The 15,417-nt window shown below is 45.0% G+C and overlaps 1 protein-coding gene and 1 long non-coding RNA gene across 4 annotated transcripts in view; one reads left to right on the top strand and one right to left on the bottom strand.

Annotated features, from left to right (window-relative positions):
* Positions 1 to 15,417, bottom strand: part of ST7L (suppression of tumorigenicity 7 like) — a 207,135-nt gene that overhangs the window by 21,098 nt on the left and 170,620 nt on the right. The gene's annotated exons all lie outside the window — the stretch shown is intronic.
* LOC107499810 lies at positions 293 to 7,509 on the top strand. The gene is made up of 3 exons (XR_001594358.2): positions 293 to 498; positions 1,626 to 1,724; positions 7,381 to 7,509. It is a non-coding gene; the product is annotated as an uncharacterized LOC107499810 (long non-coding RNA).

The following is a 15,417-nucleotide window of genomic DNA, read 5'->3' as shown; positions in this document are numbered from 1 at the left end:
CCGCTAAGAGAGATTTGTGTGGCCTCAAGCTCTGCGTCTGGAAGACAGGATGCAACACATCGCGAAGACGTTAACCAACAAGCATGTCCAGAAGAGGGAGGCCAAGATGTGAAGATGCCCGGAGACAATGTCATGCAATATGACAAACAGTTGATATTTAGCCAGAAGAAGACAAAACCGAAAAGCGACACGATGGCTTTCGCGAGTGCATTAGAGGCGAACGTGTGGAAAAGGGAAAACAGATTGTACCTTTCATCCTCCGGCGATGGAGGAGACAGAGAGGCAGGCTCCGACCCGTCAGGGCAGCTCGGCGCAGACGGCAGAGAACTGACTTCGGAGGCAAGCAAACCAGATTTACCTCCTGGATACACCTCTTAGCAAACCACTTATCCTCTCAAGGCCTCCTTGCCCACATCTGTAAAACGGAGATAATAAAACCCATCTTACCGGGTGGTTGTAAAAATCGGAGATGATATACGTAGAGTAACCTGACATACAGTAAGTACTCAGTGACGACCGCTTCTATTACTGTTGTTGTTGTCATTGTCATTGCCGCTGTTCATTAGGCCTATTTAACAATGAGATGACTGCCGTGCAAAAACGAGAGGTGCCCAGAAAGGATCCTGTACTTATTTGGCGATGGGAAGTATCTGGATAGAATGTTGGACAAAAAGCCAGAAAGCTCTGGGCCCTTGCCTACCTTGGACCCAGCAGAGATGAAGTCCAACTGAGGAAGACCCCGTTTTCCTTCAGGTGGACTTAGCCCTGGGGCCTGCGGGGACACGGGCAGCCCTGGAAAGGAGAGAACAAGAGGAAGCCAGGAGGAAAGCATGGGGCTGAGAGAGAGTCATGGGTGGAGGCAGCAGAGACAGTGATCAGATATGACGATGTCAGTTGGGTTCTGGAAGCATCTAACCAGAGGGGTTCCCCCCAGGCAGGGCTCCTGGAGGCAGTCTCTAACTCCAAAAGGAAGGACAGAGTGAGACTGAATTAGGAGCTAGGGCCCCAGATTGAAAGGGTGACCCCGAGAAGAACTAATCACAAATACAAATCAGGAAACCAAGACCTGAATTGGATCTTACAGCCTAGGAGGAAGAGGGAAGGTAGAGGGGGCAAACGCAGGGAAGGGGGAACTTGATAAAAATAAATTAAAAAAAAAAAAAGCAATGTGTATAGCACTCACTATGTGCCAGGCATGGTTCTAAACATTTCATGTGTTAACTCTTCCAGCCGCCACAATGGTTCTATAAACTAGGGGCTATTATCATCCCCAGCTTACCTTGGGGAAACCAAGGTCTAGGGAGGCTAAGTTACTAGCCCAAGTTCCCACCGCTAGAAAGTTGCCAGAGTCAGGTTTGAACCCGAGAAATGTGGTTCCAGAGGCATGATTTTTACTACTTTACTCTTCTGTCTCTCTAAGTAGCAGGAAGGGTACTAGCAGGGTGCATATATCATTTGATTTAATTTTAAAGGTAGTTATTATTGCCCTTATTTTCAGAAGAGGAAAAGAGAGGCTCAGGAATAGAGAAGCATTCTCAACATCAAACAGCTAGTAGAGAACTGAGGTAGGATGTTAACACAGATCTCTAAGCTCTTCCAACTACACCAAGTCCCTTGTTTAATAGGCACAAGGCCTTAGGACCCACCAGAGGATGCTGGCTACCAGCGCAGAGCAGCAGGACCGACTGATCCCATCTGCTGCATCCGGAGACTATGAGCCAAAGGTATGCTGGCTTGTCTTGGGCTGAGGGAGCCCAAAGGATGGGTGGTTGGTTAAATCTCAAGGGCAAGGACAGGGTCTCAGTGCCCTGACAGGGACAATGTCCTCAGGGGAGGACAGCAGTTCCTTCCCCTACAACCAGTCACTTCTCCCCCACAAATGCAGCCATGCCTGGGCCTGGCATCACAATGATAAATTCCAGTCTCTGATGGCAAAACTCTCCAGCCCCATTCGTATCTGCCTATTAAGCTGCAAGACCTTTTCCGGGCTCACCAGGGAACACCTTGGAGGAAAAGGAAAAAGACTGGGTTTCCAGAACATTAAACTTCCATTGCCACTATTGCCTGCCAATCTCCCTGCTAATCACTTGGAGAAAAGAAAGCCAACGCACCTCAGAGGGAGCCGGGGGCAGGGGCTGCTCACTGCAGCACCGCCTGCTGACAGTCCTTGTCTTTCCAGCAGGAAGGGACCTTGGAAGGTCAATTCACCCCTTCTTCTGCCCTGGCCTAGACTCGCTTCACGCAGAGAAAGAAACCTGGCCCAGCCAAAGGAACAATTCTCCTTCCATACTTGGTGACAAAAATATCAACCAGAGTTTATTCAAGAGCCAGCAAATATTTAGTGAGCCCTTTCCATGTGCCAGACACGCCAACCCTCTGTCTCCAAAGTTTATAAGCAGGGGCTTAAGCAATGAGGACCGAGGAAGGAAGCGGTCCTCGGATACGAGGATGTACATGCTGAAAATCTCCCTCCCCCATCCGACTCTAACGCCTCCACCAGCACCCCACAAGGCACACGTTCTTTCCGCCTTTTCCAGCTTGACTGGACCGGGAAAGATTTTCATATGCATCAGCAGACTGCTCCACCACAAAGATGCAGTGGGATTTATCCAGCAGTGGGAGTCATAAAAAAAAAAAAAAAAAAACACTTAGCCGGACATGCAGTTAGGAGACTGGGTCACAATATGGACCCGGACGAGTCACTCAACCTCGTGATTCTGTCTCATTACCTATAAAATGGGATTAATTATACCACCTGCTTCATAAATTGTTCATCTCATTCTATTATCTTCAATTAAGCCCAGCTCACCATGCTGGCATATATGATATAAGGACACTTTAGAAAAAGTGCACAGAAAGGAATTGGCCCTAGAGTGTGGGGAAATCCACCCTTTAATGCACGGCTGGTAGTTGTATAACTTGGTTACCCTTTCAGGGGGCAGAAGGAGGGTGGCAATAAGTTTCAGAGAAAACTTAGTTTACTTACCCTTATCCTCAAAATCTTTCTAGAAATTCACTTTATAACATGAGAACAATGGTAATCACAATATCATCCATAATTAGTCCACTTTGATCATACTGTACATACAAAAGGTATATATGATTAATATATACATTTTAAGGAATTGCAGTGATAAAAAAATAAACAACTAAATATCCAATATCTATCTTAAGAAATAGAATAGTCACAATACATTCAAAGCCCCCTCCGTCCCACCCACCTCCTTCCCCCAACTCCAGGAATCCACTACGCCAAATTCTGTGCTAATTTTTTCATTCTTTTCCTTTATAGTGTTAACACACACCGATGCCTCTCTTTAAAAAAACAAAAGTTTCATTTATCCTATTTTTTTTTATCTCTATCCAAATATGGTCCATGATTTTAGGTCTAACTTGGTTTTTAACCCCACGGTTAGTTTATTATTATTTTATACAGTCGATATGTATTTATATAGTTACCATTTTCTTTCTTCGCCATTTATTCTCGTACTTCAAACCTCCTCCTGGGATCATTTTATTCTTCCTGGTAAATACTCGTATAAGTTCCTTTAGTGTCTCTTGGTAGTCAGTTGTATCAGTTTTGTTTCTAAAACATTTTTAAATTGTCGTTATTTTGCCTTTACGGTTAAGAGATCATTTTCGTGGGGGTAGAATTCTAACATATTTTCACTTAGCACTTCAAAGCTATCATTCCATCGTCTTCTAGCTCCATCGTTGCTACTGAGAAATAAGCTGTAAGTAGAATTCTCAGTGCTTTGTAGGGAATCTCTCTTTTCACTCTGACTACTTTAAGGATCCTCTCTTTGTTTTCAGTGTTCTATTTTTCTACAAAATGTGGGTTTCTTTTCTTTGTCCTGGTTGGGATTCACTGGGTTTGTTAAAGCTGAGTACAGCTTATCGTTCATCAGAACTGGAAATTCTTCACTCATTATCTTTTTTAAAACTTCTTTCCAATTCTCTCTGTCATCCTCTGACACCCCAATTATATGTACACTGCGTCTCTTCACTCCGTCCTTTATATCTCCTAACTCTGTCTTATCTTTGTCTTTCTACTATATTCTAGGTCATTCTTCAGAGGAACTTCCAGGTCACCAATTCTCTCTTCATCTGTGTCTAACTTATTATCACATCCATCGAGTCATTAATTTCAATGATTATATTTACTTTCTAGAAGTTGCATTTGTTTCTCTTTTACATTTGTCTATGTTATTCTAATAGTCTTTTGTTCCATAACTAGACTCCTAATACTCTTATTTCATAAACAAATTAAATACATTTGTTTTATATTCTGTATTGAATAAGTGCAAGTCATTATAGTCTTTGAGGAATCTGTCGTTTAAACTGAGTCCCATTTAGGATAATTTATTTCCTCACTTGTTTGTTGAATTTTGACTATAAAATCTATGTCCCTTAGAACTTGATCTTTCAGGGAAGATTGGTTTTTGTTTTTGTTTTTGTTTTCAGGCCCTGGGGAATCTCACCAATTCAGGATACTTTAAGTTTTTGGAAGGAAATTTTGGGTAAATTCAGGTTTAAGATTAGGAATTCTCTGAGAAAACATTTTCATGTTTTTCTTCTATTCCATCAAAAGTAAAGGATGACAAACAAGTAGCTTCACCAACTTTCTCTTTCTGTAGAGTGTGTTTCTTCTAGTTCCCCTAATGGGAGTTTCATCCTTCAGGGCTTTCGGCTTGTGTGAGAATTCAGCTTGTTTGGGCCCTGGGCTATATCTCCCACCTGGCATGTATATGGCCCATATTACCTATTAAACCCAAATAGGCTCCAAGACAAAGACTAGCTCTACAGCTCATTTTCTTTTTTCCTTTTTTTTTTTTTTTTTTAGTTTATGTTTTCTTGTTGTTTTTTGTCTCTTAAGAAATTTCCTTTATTTTTTTGCCAACTCAACCAGGCACTCATGTATTTTTTAACGGGGGAGAGAATATATATATATATATATATATATATATATATATATATATTCCATCATTTAGAAGCATACTGTTCCTAGAAGAGTTTCATGGAACATCTAGTCCACTATATTTGATGAAAAAATAATTGTAGTTATATTTATTGGCAAGGAAAATGTCAACATAATGAATGAGTATAAAAATTAAGTTATGTAACAGTGTTCTCTCTGGATCACGGGTTTTTGGGCGATGCTTGCTTTGCCTTTTGTACTTTATCCCTGTTGTTTTTATTTCCTTGCAATGGGAATTTATTATTGTAACAAAAACAGTTGTCTCCATTCTACTCACACCATTACGCAGACATGAAAAACATTTGCGGCTTCTTTCTCTCTCGGTAACAAGCTTAATTATGCTTCTGGAGATTCCGTCCTAGTGGGAAGCATGAGACTAGGGAGTAGGAGCCTAGTGGACCAGATGGGCCGGCTGCGTCTCCCCAGATCTGCTCGTGTCTCCCCTTCGCCACACGCTCGGTGGGTAGTCTCGGCTGCTGCCACCAGTGCCTCGTCTCCTACCACGGCTGTCTCAGCCTTCTCCAAAGTGAGGGCGTCAGCAGGTACCTCACTGTGGCTGCCACGCCAGGAGCCACAGTGGCTGTGGCGTCCAGGTCTGACTCCACAGGACTCCTGAATGTTCCGGCTCCTCGACAACCTCCAGACTCAGATGAGGGGTATATTTTTACTTATTTCTTTGTAATGAGTTGCTTCAAAACCCGGGCTCAAAGCAGCAAATGTTCATCATCTCACAATTTCTGTGGGTCAAGGATCTGGGAGATGGCAGTTTAGATGTTGACAGGAATTGTAGTCACTGAAGGCTTGAATGCACCGCGGTCAAGTTGGAAACTGGAGGTCCCCTCTAAAACGGCTCGCTCTCATGGCTGAAGGCAGGACGCTTTAGGTTCTCACCATGCAGGCCTTTTCGAGTGTCCTCAAACATGAACGCCGGCTTCTCCCCAAGCAAGTAATTCAGGAGCAAGCAGGGAGGCATAATGCCTCTTAGGAATGAATCTCAGACCACACACTATTCATTGTCACTCTGTTATGATTGCAAGAAGCAAGTCGCTAAAAGAAGCCCACACGCAAATGGAGGGGGACACAGGCTCTACCCCTCAGAGAGAATATTTCGTATTTGTAAAATACCACAAAGAGCCATGGTATAGGTGTGCGATCTCCTGCTTCCTCAGACCCTTCCCACAGGGACCAGGTAACACAAGGTTATAGTGCAGCAGAGGCAAATGATGACCATTGAAAGACAGGAAAGAGTTAAATACAGTAAAATATCAAACCATCCGCAGACTATTTGCGGCATGGCGGTTTCTCACGGTGCATCTAGAAGAAGTCTCATGTGTCTGAACAACCAAATGGGCGTTCTCGTGAAGCCGTGGCCCGGCAACGTCCTCTCTTTTTTGCCTTGCTTCCCTTCCCCCCCCCTTATTCGTCCTATCCTAGGACTGCACTGTTCAGTAAAGCTTTCGCATATGAGCTTTGTGTCAAGTTCTATGTTCGTGAAACTTTGGTTAAGACAAGGAGCTAATCCTGAAAATTACTGATTTTGACATAAACATCTCTTTGGATGTTTCTTCAGAGTAAACGTTCAGACTTTCAGATTTCACCCTCCAAGCTCCACCACCACTTCCTGAATGGTAGCTACAAAGATGGCAGAGTTGACTTGACCTTGTAATAATGGGGGAGAACTAACCTCTGATCAAAACTAATCTCTGCCATTCACCTACTCTGGTTCCTAGACTTGCCCACAACCGATTCCCACTAACTCATCTGGATGATACACTAACCCCACAACTAAAGACCACAATTCTGGTCCTTTCTCTCCAGTTGCAAAGCCCGCCGCTCTGTAAACTCTCTGTTCCAACCCCAGTCCTCTGCTCCACTGCAGTCTCTCACAGCACATAACCCAAGGCTAGTAGGAAACTCTTACGTGCCCCGCACAGCGTGCCCAGGGCACGGGAACACGAGAATTGCCACAGTCTCATCTCCTTGCCCACCTCCCTGCACTTTGACTTCTCTGCCACATTGAGGAGAACATCATGTTGGAGACATTACACCCATTTGCTTGGGTTGCTTCATACATCTACATGTTTCCACGGGGTCCAGTGATTTGGCCCACAGGAGCGGAAAACAAGGAAACTGGATTCTGACTCTATTGTCCTCCTTCCAACTTTCCTTTCTTCCTCCAAACCCGCTTAGGTGAGAAGGGGTGAGCTTCCCAAGTGACTTGCATCACACCACAGTCTGAATTTTCTCTACCCTGTTGTTTATAAGGAAATTCTATGATCATATTATTGGGAAGGTAAAAAATTCAGACTTTCTTCTTTCTTTATAAGACCTTATGTTGAAGGCTGTTTTGTCCTAATGAAATCTTTGAGATTTAAAGCTAAACAATGACTTCTTTGTTCTAGGTGGTTCCTGCCCTTCCTGAAGCAGTGAAATGTGTGGCTTTCAAGGGTGAAGAGCTCCAGGAAAACAAAATTTACAGGATATGGACATGCACTCAAAATACATTCTCAACATGTTATCTATCTCCTTTAAGCAATTAAAAAATAGTTTCTCAAAAAATAGCATCATCTTCATTGACTCGTTATTGCTTGATAAGGATATTCCTCTTTCTTCCTCCAGCTCTCAGTCCCAAATACTCAATCTTCCCTCATTATAGACAGCTCAGTTGAAACCCATTTTCCTGGTTTTGAACTTAGTCCTTTCAAAATGTGAGTTCTTATACTTACCCTATTGACCTAGGGTAAGAAGGAGCTCTCTCCAGTCAGGAAAGAGAGATCAAACACAAGGATGTCGTAAAACATAAAAAGATCTATGTGAGGTTACTTTGCAAACTGTAAAGCACTGTACAAATACCAAGTATTATCTCATGAAAGGTGACTTCTAAAGAAGCTGGGAATGGTACCATTCCTAATGTTGCCTCTCTGGGTACTTTTGTTTTGAATAATACTTATCCCAGGGCCAAGAAGGATAAAGTCAGTGTCAGGAAGAGGCTTCTTTATGTCACTGAAGAAACAAGACAGAGCAAGAGGGGCACCTGTGGAAAGCCATTTTTAGATGCATTTTGACTACCTAGACGACCACTGGCTTTGGGCATCTGCCGGCAGGGCAGAATTAGAGAACCCAGCTTAGGGAACACATCCAGAAATGTCCAAGTAGCAATACTGAGATGGTGGCAAACCAGAACCCTAAAATCTTCAGGCAGGCCACTTCTGTGGCTCTGGGCAGTGATCCACCCAGGCCGCTGTCCAAATTCACTCTGCTGAGTACAAGAGGAGTTGATTTATGTCTCTAGCAGGTATGCCAGAGAAAATTCAAATTGATCAAAAATTAAATATTCATAGGACATTATTCATTAAGATTCATCTCACCGAGTGGATGAAATGAGGCAAGGGAAGAAATTAGCTTGCTTGAGAGTGTCAAAGTGATTATGTGATTAAATTGCAATTTATAATTTCTCCTTCAAAAAAAAAAGCATTACTTCTTGATTTCTCCTCCTGACTGTGCCCCCTTGTTGTCTAGGCCTGAGCCAAGGGCACTCAGGGTTCAAAGGAGATGGGAAGGCTCCAAACAGTGCCTAGTCTCACTCTCTCCATCCTTCCCCCGACCCACCACTGACTCCGGAAGAGGCCCCTCCGTCCAGCATCAGGGCTCTGCTCTTACAGCTGAAAACAAAGCCTCCAGAAGCAAGTGGCAACCTTCCGAGAGGAAACCAGACAAATCCCCACAGTGCCATTCAGGTGGATGGTTTCCAACCTCAGGCCACTGCCTCCCCTTCCCCTGTGAGGGGAAAAAAAAAAAAGTGTACAACATGCGATTTCCCTGCAGATCTCCAGTCATCCCCACAGGGCATATCTGGATGGTCTCTGGGGAAGGCCCCTTCTGATCACCATCCATCTTCCAGAGAAGGCAGGTCTCCTTCTCATACTCTTGGTTCCCACCCTGAACTTAATGTGAAGCTATACAAAGCCTCCTTGAAGCAAAGTCAAGGTCAAGTGAGGACTCACGAAGTTCACCCACTGAAGGTCGACAAGCCTGTTCCCCAGTCCCTTCCAACAAAGGTCCCCAGGGGAGGGTAATCATCAGAGCTCAAGAACCTAGCAGGTTCAGGGGTCAGAGAACAGATGTCCCCTCAGGTAGCCCACCTCCTGCACCAGCTGGTGGACCCTCTCTACCACACACACTCCCCTTTCGGGTGACTCCCAGACAAGGCCGAGCCCGAACCGGGGAGGAAGCAGGGACCCTCTCAAAGCCCTGCCACACGGAGGCCAGGCAGCCTCAGCTTTCCCACAGTGCTCTCTCTCCTGAGCCCTGAGGATCCTGAGGACACAGCCCACCCCGTGGAGAGGAGGAGGGAGAGGCCACGAGGAGCAATAAGCCCCAACGGGAGCCCTTCGCTTTTATCTGCTTTATACATTGTGCTACTCCATGTGATTTCGTTTCATTTAGTTTTGCTGCTAAAAATAATTTCAAAACCACTGAATTAGATGACCTCTTACAAGCCCCATTCAGTCCGGAAGCTTCTGAATCTCTGACTTCAGGGATAGAGAAACAAAATGTACTCTGAGCTAGACAAAGGCTCTATTTCCTCCTCTTACCTCTCACTGTAAGCAGAAATGCAATCTGTCTGTCTGTCTTTCTAGGATCCAGAGTCTGGCTAAGAGTATGGAGACAGACGGATGGATAACTATTTATCTTGCTCTGTCTGTCTCCTTCCATCTTTGCCTCTCACCGTCTCTATAACTCTCTGCGTGTGTCTCTCTTGCTGCCGCCGATGAAGATTCGGAGGCCGCCTCCAGCGGCCAGGGAAGGGCAGTGTTAATTCCAAGCTTGTTGCCAAACACCACGGAGGCCTGGCCAGGTTAATTAGTTGTGCAGGCTTTTCTTCAAGCGACTGAGCCGGCAGGGTTTTTTCTACAGCTCTGCCACTGTAGCTATTTGTTTGCTTCCTGTTTTATTTGGAAATACATTTATCTGAAAATAAATAACATCCACTGTGACTAGGGCCAATAAAGGCAGTGAACAGCCCCTCCAGGGGCTTGGGAGTCACTGTCAGAAGGCTTCAAAGCTCTGTCCCCCTACCCCAAGCAAGAGGCACTGTCAGGCCTTGGGAGAGGCAGAGAGGATGTGGGAGAGGCCAGTGAGGGAGGCGGGGGGGGGGGGGGCAAAAGGAAGCAACAGGACCAAGGGGCACGGACAGGACTGAAAGCAAAGAAAGGCAATGCCCGCTGGCGAGCAGAGCCCACTGCGAGGGGACAGGAGCCTGAGGGTCTCGGGGGAAGGGCGCCGAGGATGGACCTGCGGTAGAGTAGAGCAGGGGCGGGACATCTGGTTCCAGGCCCCAGGTCCAGTGCGTAGAGGCTGCGTATCCTCAAGCAAGTCTCTAACGTCCGTGCCTGTGTTACTCACCCATGAACTGAGAATGGTCATAGTGGTTTCCGACTTAAAGTGCATTACAAATATCTAGGAGACCATGGAAGGAAATGTACTACACGAACGATAGAGATTCTCATTTTTCAGATGAAAAGAATTGCCCAGGTGGACTATCCTGGAAATATGGTCAGGGCTCTGGGCTTCCCTGGGAGAAAAAAAAAATCGATCTAAACATGTTAGAGAAGAGATTTCATGAGGGAGTTTCAGCCGTCTGTCCAAAGGTTCTATGCTCACAACCTCTACCCGGTCACATAGTTTGGCACGTTGAGACTCCATCCCGAAGGTCAACGAGCCAGTTCCCCCAGCTGACCACAATCTCACCATGTGCTCAACTCTTACACAAGCCCCAACTGGACAGATTCTGTTAGTCCAAACAAAAATTAGTATTGTAAATAATTCACGCTGATCTACAAGTACTTTCTTCGGGCTTAAGGGATGACAGAAGGGGGTAGGTGAGGGGGCAGAGGGAGCACGGTATATAGCCAGGCAGGCAGAACAGAATATTGGTAGAAGGTATGACCTTGGGATTCAGACTGCCCATTTCAGGCCAGGAGGTCGTAACAGCGCAGGCCCCTGCGGTGGTTCACCCGGCAGGACGTGAAAGGACCCGGTTCCGCAAGAGTTGAAAGAAGATGGGGGCAGCAATTCCATCCCAAGTCCGCGTGGCCCTCGAAGGCCACCGTCCTCCCAGCAGTCTCTGTGGCTCCGCACGGGCATCCGTGGGAGTCGGCCAACAGGCAGGAACCAAAGCTTCATCCAGGCTGCTGCTGAACTGAGAGTCGGACCCCTTAAGCCAGGGAGCGGAGTCGTTGGGAGCCTGTACCTCTAGTGACGCCAACAGGAGGTGCAGCAGAGGTGGAGGGAAGGGGGAGAAAGGGTGGTCCTTGAGGATGAAGGCGGCTGGGGCGAAATCTCTACCATGTATCAGAACCAGGACGGGGGAAAGGACATGAGACCCCTTCCTCTGTTCTCGTAAGTCTTTTGAAAAGGCCTTCTACTGCTCATCCCTTCCTGCAGCCTCCAACAGAAATGCTAAGTCCCCGAAGAGGAGCTGGATCAGATGCTGCCAAGCCAGTGGCCACTGCCCCTCCACTGCCCCAACGGCCACTGCCCGGCCCTGGCTTGTACTGGAGGGAAGGGAGAAGAGCTTTGAACCAAATTGGCAATGAAAGTTTTAAAGATGCAAAAGACTGAGTCCTAATTACGGGAAAGAGACTGTGCTAGCAACTGCAAGGGGCTGGGAAGTATGGAAGCAGACCAAGATGTCATTAAGGGAGCTGCTCCCCGGCAGGCAGGCGAGATCTGGCATGACACAGCTGGGGCGGTTACTGGAAGAAATAAAACCGCTTCGTGTTTACGCTCCAGCGAGCTGAGACTCCCCAGTAAGTTAGGCCCATTTACACGCACATGAGAAGTAGCCGGACCTTGGAGACCTGGACCCCTGGTCAGCGCACCCCAGATGAAGGATAACGACCCTCACAGAACCAGCCCCCTCTTTTCCCATTCGGCCGCTATCCCGCCTCCCAGGGCAGAGACAAATCCTAAGTGAAGGAGGGGAACTCTGTCCTCGGGCTTTTAAAGAGGCACGTAGAAAGGGGACCGCGACGGTTTCTTCTTACAGGAATCAACACCGCAGTGCGCTTGCAGGCAGCTGAAATTTGCTAACCCCTGGTCTATTCCAGGAGGCGTTACCCCCACGTCATCCTAACATTGGCCAGTGGTCCCCACCAGAAAGAGCCAACAGCCACGGAGATCTTTGCGTCTGGCTGAGAAAGGAAGAAGAGGAACAAGTCGGGGGACACCCCAGGCCCTGGGACGCAGGGGCAGCATGTCCCCAGGGTCGAGAAACTGCCGGAGGGGCTCAATCACCTAGTGAACAGTGAGAGGAAACGAAGTTTCTGAAGAGCAGCGTGGGAACTGGCTCTTTGAACAGGATGTTCCCTTGGCTCATTTCCATCTGGGGGAAAGGGAAGAAAGGACGTTCCTAAATGCCTGTTCGTCCTCCTCTCATTCAATCCTCCCACAACCCGGTAAAAAAAAAGGGGGCCTCCTCTCCATTTTACAGATGAGAAAGCCAAGTAGGGTGGTGGCCTAAGGTCACGTGCTGCTGCGAATTGAACCTCAGTCTGTCCGTGTGGCATAGTGGAGAGGGGCTGTTCATACTGACCCTTCAATATAAGACCTCCTGCCCTGCTGCTGAGAGTGCTGGTTCTAGCCGGCCCCAGCAGTTACCTCCTTCAGGGACCCGTCGCCTTTGAGCCATGATCATGCTTTTCTCAGGGGCGGCCCCCGGCCGATAGTTGAGGGAGATAGTGGTACAAGGGCCTCGCCCTTTTCTACCAACATGGAACCCTGCTAACAAGCAATGTTTCCCCAGGGCACCCCATTGGACTGGCAGGGGCTTTGTCAGTCTGCGTCACAGGCTGAGACCTCTTCCTGGGCAATCTCTCGTCCTCCCTTTTCCTGTCACGGTGTTACTCCCCCTTTGTACTCAGAACTCCAACTCGGCACCTGGTTCCAGAGAATCCGCCTGGGACTCCGAAGCTCCTGCTCATTCTGACACGTTATCCTCAATCTCACTCACCCTTGAGATAACGTTGCTGCAACTCAGGCAGTGGCTTCCTATCGGTAGCTGTGGCTTCACCCCTTCCGGAGGAGAGCTGCTACAGGTTTCGGGATTAGAGGCATTCCCAAACACTTAGTTGTCCTTGACTATTAGGTGCTCAGTGCTCAAAGGAAGTGGCTAACATTCAACCACACCGTGAAGTGTAAGTCCAAGTCAATAGTTTCCTTCACTTTCTCCCTTTCCCTCATGTCAATTTCAACCCTTACATTACCATAACCCGGAACCGAGATATAGAGTTTTATTATATGCCGTGCTCAATGGAAATATTTTGATTCCCGTGTTTAACTTAAAAAGCAAACAAGCATGAGCAGAAAAAGAAAAATATATGTAAATTGTACTTCATCAAAATTAAAAACTTTAAAGCAGAGAGAATACTTCCTAATTCATTCCATGAGACCAGCATTATCCTAATACCAAAACTAGACAAAGACATTACAAAAAACCATAGACCAATATCTCTTATAAATATAGATGAAAACTCCTCAACAAATATTAGCAAATAAAATCCAACAATGTATAAAAAGAATTATACACCATGACCAAGTGGGATCTATCCAGGTATGCAAAGTTGGTTCAACATTTAAAAATCAATTAATGTAACCCATCACATCAACAGGCTAAAAATGAACAGCTCACATGATCCTATCGATAGACGCAGAAAAAGCATTTGACAAAATCCAACACTGATTCATGATGAGAACTCTCAGTAAACTAGGAATAGAGGGGAATTTTCTCAATTTCATAAAGAATATCTATAAAAATTTGTAGCTAATATCATACCTAATGGTGAGAAACTTGCACTTTCCCCATAAAGATCAGGAATGAAACAAACACGTCCCCTCTGACCACTGCTTTTCGACATTGTAGTGGAAGTACTAGTTGATGCAATAAGACAAGGAAATAAAAGGCATATAGATTGGGAGGGAAGAAATAAAACTGTCTTCGTGCACAGGTAACGTGATCATCTATGTATAGAATCTGAAAGAAATGACAAAAACAAAAAGCCCTGGCACTCGTAAGTGATTATAGCAAGGTTGCAGAAAACAAGGTTAATATACAAAAGTCAGTTACTTTCCTGTGAGCAGTGAGCAAGTTGGTATTTGAAATTAAAAATACAATGCTATTTACATTAACATACCCCCAAATAAAGTACTTAGGTATAATCTAACAAAAAATGTACAAGATGTATCTATGTGAGGAAAACTATAAAACTCTAATGAAAGAAATCAATGAAGAACTAAATAAATGGAGAGATATTCATATTTACGAGTAGAAGGACACAATATTGTCAAGATATCAGTTCTTATCTACTCGATGTATAAATTCAATGTAATCCGAATCAAAATCCTGGCAAATAATTTGTTGGGTATTGACAAAATGATCACAAAGGTTAGCTGGAGTGGCAGAAGACCCAGAATAGCCAACGCAATACTGAAGGAGAAAAATGAACTCAGAGGACTGACATTACCTGACTTCGGGATTTCTATAATGCAACACTAATCAGGACAGTGTAGTGTTGGGGGGAAAAATAGATAAATCAATGGAATACAACAGAAAACCCAGAGATAGACCCACATGAACATAGTTAACTGATCTTTCATAAAGGAGCACAGGCAATAAAATGAAGCGAATACAGTCTTTCCAACAAATGATGCTGGAACAACTGGATACTCACATGCAGAGATAATAATAATAATCTAGACATGGACCTTATACTCTTCACAAAAATTAACTCAAAAATGGATCATACGCCTAAATGTAAAACTTAAAGCTATAAAATTCCTAGACATAAGAAAGCTTGGATAACCTTGGATATGACTATGATTTTTTAGATACAACACAAAAGGCATAATCCATGAAAAAAAATAATTTATAAACAAGATTTCATTCAAATTTTAAAGGTCTGCTCTGTGAAAGACAATGTCAAGAGAATGAGAAGACAAGTCAAAGGCTGGAGAAAATATTTGCAAAAGATGTATGTTATAAAGGACTGTTATCCAAAAGTACAAAGAACTCTTAAAACTCAACAATAAGAAAACAAACAACTCAATTACAAAACAGGCCTAAAACCTCAACAGATACCCCACAAAGAAGATATACGGATGGCAAATAAGCATATATAAAGATGTTCCACATCATATGCATCAGAGAAATGCAAATTAAAACAACCAGATACTACTACACACTTATTAGAATGGCCAAATTCCAAGACACTGACAACAGCGAATGCTAAAAAGCTTGTGAGGCATCAGGAACTCGCACTCATTGCTGGCGAGAATGCAAACTGGTGCAGCTACTTTGGAAGACAGTTTGGCAGTTTCCTACAAAACTAAATCTACTCATACCATACGATCCAGCAATTGTGCTCCTTGGTATTAACTCA

Source organism: Rousettus aegyptiacus, unplaced genomic scaffold (genome assembly GCF_014176215.1).
Source record: "Rousettus aegyptiacus isolate mRouAeg1 unplaced genomic scaffold, mRouAeg1.p scaffold_m13_p_17, whole genome shotgun sequence".
In the NCBI taxonomy this organism is placed as follows: domain Eukaryota; kingdom Metazoa; phylum Chordata; class Mammalia; order Chiroptera; family Pteropodidae; genus Rousettus; species Rousettus aegyptiacus.
Note: the sequence above shows the minus strand (reverse complement) of the source record. Positions and strands in the feature narration are given on the sequence as shown.